Source organism: Molossus molossus, unplaced genomic scaffold, assembly GCF_014108415.1.
Source record: "Molossus molossus isolate mMolMol1 unplaced genomic scaffold, mMolMol1.p scaffold_m16_p_3, whole genome shotgun sequence".
In the NCBI taxonomy this organism is placed as follows: Eukaryota; Metazoa; Chordata; class Mammalia; order Chiroptera; family Molossidae; genus Molossus; species Molossus molossus.
The window spans coordinates 117,967,358-117,972,829 of record NW_023425366.1 but is presented as its reverse complement, the minus strand read 5'-3'; the positions used below and the strand labels follow the sequence as shown (position 1 = coordinate 117,972,829).

Below are 5,472 nucleotides of genomic sequence, written 5' to 3'. Positions count from 1 at the left end.
ATACCATCACCACATCCCCTTCGGCTCTTGCAAGACTCCAAAGCACCTCCCGGGATGGACCAAGGGCAGAGAAAGGAGGCCGCCGGTCCCACCTTCCCAGCCTCACTCCACTGAGAGCCCTAAGATCTACCTGGTGGGTTGGCCCCTTCAGGCCTTGAGCCAGCCCTCACCCAGGCACCATGCTATATGTAGCATCTGGATTTGAGTTTGTGTTTGAGCTCAGTGGGCACCCTGGGCACACACTCCCTTTGGCCCTTACTGTACTGTCTTGATTTTCCCATAGGGAAACCCAAGTTTGGGGCCCAGATTTGGTCTTAGACTGGACCCATGGCTGAACTCTGACATTTTTGGAAATGCAAGTTGAGCTGGTGGGTCTGGAAAATAGTCACCCGAGGAAGGGAGGAACCAGGCCCAGCAAGCCCACCCTGTAACAGGTGGCTTTGTCAAATGGCCTGGCACCCAGCACTTGTGTGGGGTACCCAGAGAACTGGGGGAAAGAGGGGTACATGTACCGTAAATAAAACAAATGTGTGGCTGGCTGATCCTATAAAATGGCACAGCCACTGCTCTGGCCATTAGAGCAGCTGCCATGCCTGGAGAGAACAGACAAGGCCTGGCGAACAGCGGCGGCCAATTGTTTGAGCACTCTCGCAGACACGGACTTCTCCTCGAGAGCACTGGTGAGGCCTGTGGACTCTACTAGTGCAGCAGCTACCTGGGCTGTGGCTACCTCCCCGGGCAGCATGGCATCAGGCTCTGGAGACCTGGGTTCAGTCCCACTCCTGACACTTCCTTGCAGTGTGACCTGGTGCAAGTTAATTCAAAACTCTCAACCTGGGATGGGAATGATGCTGCCTATTGTAGTGGTTTTATTTATTTATTTATTTATTTATTTTTCCTAATTATCTTCAGAAAGAGTAGGAGGAAGGGAGGGAGAGGGAAAGAGAGAAACATCGATGTGAAAGAGACACATTGACCAGTTGCCTCCCCCACGAACCCCCCAGGGCTGGGGATGAACCACAACCGAGGTATGTGCTCTTGACGGGAATTGAACCCACAACTCTTTGGTCTGCAGGCTGACGCTCTAACCACTGAGCCAAACCAGCCAGGGCTATTGTAATGGTTTTAAAGTATGTCTACAAATTCTTTGATACTCCTCCCTTCACGAGGTGGAGACTAGTTCCTCTTCCCTTGAGTGGGCCAAACTTAGTAAGTCACTTCTGATAGAATAAAACAGAAGGGATAGTGTGTGACCTTGGAGAACTGGTTCTAAAAGGTGCTGTGGCTTCCTGCCTGCTCCCTCTCTTGCTCTTGATCACTTACTCTGGGGAAAGCCAGCTGCCGTGTTATGAAGAGAGGCCCACTGAAGAATTGAGGCCTCCAGCCAACAGCCATGTGAGGGCACCATCTTGGAAGTGGGTCCTCCAGCCCCAGTCGAGCCTTTACATGATGGCAGCTCTGGCCAGCATCTCAACTGCAACTCATGAGAGACCCTGGACAAGAATCACTTAATTAAGTTGCTCCTAAATTTCTGACCAGTGGAAATTGTGACATAATAAATGTTTGTTCTTTAAGTCATCACATTTTGGGGGTAATCTGTTATACAGCAATGGATAACTGAAACACACATTTCAAGGTATTTGTTAGGATTCACAGACATAACATACATGAACGGCCAGAAGCCTGACAGACACTCAGTCTGATTATCTCCTTTCCACTCTGAGTTCTCAACAAGCCTCTCCTCAGGGGACTGAGGTTTGGACTGTGGGTTATACTCATTCAGGGGCCAGCCCTCCTGCCAGGTTCCCCAGCTTCCTCTTCTTTTCCCCCCATGTGCCTCCAGGGCTTGTCCACCAGAGATGCTGGCTGTCACACTGGGGAAGGCCTGTTCTCTCTTTTATACAAGGATCAAAGAAATTGGTTGACATCCAGTTTCATCCAAATCATGTGGCAATATTGTATACCAAGGTCTCAGCACACAAACACAATTGGGATCCCCAAACTGTAAATCAGTACATACCACTTCTCACTTAACCCCCCCCCCCCCAGCAGCTTCCCTTTATCCTTAGAGTAAGGATTCCAACCCATTACCAGCTATAAGACTCGTGATATACCCCACCTCCATTGCATAACCATTTATTATGCTACAAGCTCCTGTCTTCCTCATGCCCCTCAAACATGCAAAACCACTTTGTTTCTTCCACACAGAACAGTCTCCTGCCAGACCATCACAAGGTTGCCTCCTTTCCATTACTTTGAGTGTGACTCAGTGTCACCTCCTTGGGACCCCAGCCTCACCCCAGGTCCTCTCTACCACATTATCTTATTTTATCCTTTTATCACCAGCTAAAATAACCCATTGGCTTTTTTGTTGACTGAAGCCCACACTGGCATGGACACTCCTGAAGAGGAGAGCTCTGCCGTGCTTACTCTGAGAGCTAGAATGGTGCCTAGCACCCAAGAGACACTCAGATGAACGTTTGTCAGCCAAATGGCTTTTTGAATATCAATCCGATGCCCTTTTGAAATCTCTGGGGGCAGCTTTCTTCATGAGGAATGCTCTGGCAAATCATTCTATAAAGGGAACAAATCACCTTCAAATTTTCTAACAGCGGTTCATACCTGCATTATAATCATTATAATCCAGGAAGGTTCTTGTTAGAGATTTTGAAACACCAGTGTCCTGAGGGGAGGAAATCTTGTTCTGATTTGGTTCTAGGTGACACATGAACTACAACACATTGATGGCTTCCCCTTGGCTGGGTTTTCATGTGGGGTTTGCCTGGCCAGCTGGCATTGCCACGGACCAAAAACAAACCACTGTTAGATTTTTCTAGCCATTCTATTTGACTCTTCTACTGGGATATTCCCCTCCCTTCCAGAAATACAGGGTGTTTGTCCCCCCAGAATGTATACAGGGTGTCTGTAGATTCTATTACATTTTGAAAATGAAATGTATTTTAATAAACACTGGTTTTATAATTACACTTTTTTGTGTATACGTTTTTGGGGGATACCCTATATTTAATCTTTCTTGACTGGCTGTAAAGGTGGTAGGACAAAGAGTAGGGAAAGGGGATTTAATCCAAGGGCATGGTGCTAAATGAAAATGCTGTGACATTTTATCCTTTCCTTAGCACCACACTAAAGGTAGGAGAGAAAGAAGAGAGGTCTTCTCCTACTCAATTGTAAGGTTGCCTAAACTGGGAAGGTTTCAGCCAGATATTTCTGAGGAGCTGAAAGCAATTCTGTTGGGGGTACAATGCACATGTTTGAGTGTTCCCTCCCCTGAGCTGTTGGCAGTGGGCCAACCCTCACCTGCTTGTGATGGGGGCCCTGCCATGCACAACCCTGGGCACAGTCACCAAGCCCACATGCTATCAATCAGCATACAGGAAGTCAACTTGCTGGCCAGAGTCCAGACCTCAGGAGAGGGCAGGGAGGAAGCCAGCTCATAGAACTAGGAAAACCTGTCCTGGTGTGGGAGGGGCACAAGGAGGTGAGCCCACAGGAGACTTCAGCGGAGGGCCTACATGGTGTTTGCTAATCTTCAGTGGGTCCCTGGCAGGGAGGTTTTTAAAAAAATCATATATAAATTGGGTAAGTTGCCCTTGTTTAATGGGGAAGGCGGGGGGAAGAAAGGAGGTGAGTGACTCTGAGCATTAAAGAACATTGTGAAACCTGTCCCTAATGGGAAAGCTGAAATAGAGGGAAAATTCTAACAAAGATGGGATTAAGCGTTTGCTAGTCTTGCTGACAAAGATTTGGAAATGTCCTTCTTTCTTCCTGCAGAAGAAGTTCAGCCAGTTCACCTCCATCAGGTGGATGAAGGTGATGCAGGGAAGCTGGACGCAGAACCAGAAGTAACAACCAAAGGCAGTATTGCTCTTTCAGGCGGGTCAGGATATGGGGGCATTACTCATCACCAGGGAATTGTAATCAAAGCCACACTGACATACCCCTTCATACCCACTAGGATGGCCACAATAAAAAAACAACAAAAAATAATAACAAGGCAATAGCAGTGTTGGTGAGGATGTGGAGGAATTGGAAGCCTCATACACTGCTGGTGGGAATGTAAAGTGGTGCAGCTGCTTTGAAAGCCAAAATGGCAGTTCCTCAAAAGGTTAAACATACAGTTATCATATGACCCAACAATTCCACTCCTGGGTAAAGAGAAATGAAAACTTGTATCCACACAAAAACATGTACACAAATGTTCACAGTAGTATTATTCATCATAGCCCAAAGTGGAAACAACTCAAATGTCCATAGGCTGGTGAATGGATAAACAAAATGTGGTCTATCCATACAAGGGAATATCTGTCAGTCATTAAAAGGGATGAAATTCTGACAAACGCTACAGCATGCATAGACCTTGAACATATGATGCGCAGTGAAAGAAGCCAGACACAAAAGGACAGATATTGTATGTTTCTATGTTTCTATTTACACAAAATGTCCAGAACTGGCAAATTCATAGAGACAGAAAGTAGATGAGTGGTTACCTAGATTACCTACCATAGGGATTGGGGAATGAGAAGATTAGGGAAATTATTATTTCTACTTCGTGGAATGGATCCCCAACAATGTCAAGACAGCTGTCTGTGACATTCCGCTCCAGGCGGTCACCTTCACTGGCAACAGCACCGCCTACGAAGAGCTGTCCAGGTGCTTCTCAGAGCCGTGCACTGCCATGTTCTGCCAGAAGGCCTTCCTCCATGGGTAACACACGTGAGGGCATGGACAAGATGGAGTTCCCTGAGGCTGAGAGCAACATGAATGACCTCGTCTCTGAGTGTCAGCAGTACCAGGATGCCACCCCAGTAAAGGAGGAGGATTCTGGTGAGGAGGCTGAAGAGGAGGCCTGAGGCCTCGCCCCTGAGGGCTTCTCTCCCTCAACTGCCCCTTTCCTCTCCCTCAGAATCTGCATCTTCTGCCTCTCTTTTTTCTTTAGGGGTGTTCTCTAACAGTGCCTGGCACATAAAAGGCGCTCTATAAATATTCGTCTTTTGTTGAAAAGAAAAAGAAACTCAACCAAACTAAACCAAGGCAATAAAGAAATAAAGGAACAAAGAACAGGGGAGATGCACAGAAAGCCCATCACGGTAAAGACAGTAAGATCAATCATTACATTAAAGGTAAGAAGGTCAACTGCTCCAGCTACAAGATAAAGATTATCACACTGAATAGAAACAAAATCTGATACAGGCTAAGGACAAGAGACATGTCTAAAATATAGGGATAAAGAGTGAAAGGAAAATTATAAAAAATTATGTACCATTATGATACTATTAGAACAACTAGTGTAGCAATCCTAATAGCAAACATACTTTAAAATACAAAACATCACTAGAATAAAGAGGGTCATTCTCAATAATGAAATATTATTCTAAATTTATATGAACATAGTAACATGATAGAGCATACATAGAAAGAATTATATGAAGAATAGACAAGTCCATATTTGTA

General features: G+C 45.9%; 1 pseudogene; it reads left to right on the top strand.

Annotated features, from left to right (window-relative positions):
* The first annotated feature begins 589 nt into the window (after positions 1-589).
* On the top strand, positions 590-4,871 carry LOC118642140 (annotated as a pseudogene).
* The last annotated feature ends 601 nt before the right edge of the window (positions 4,872-5,472 follow it).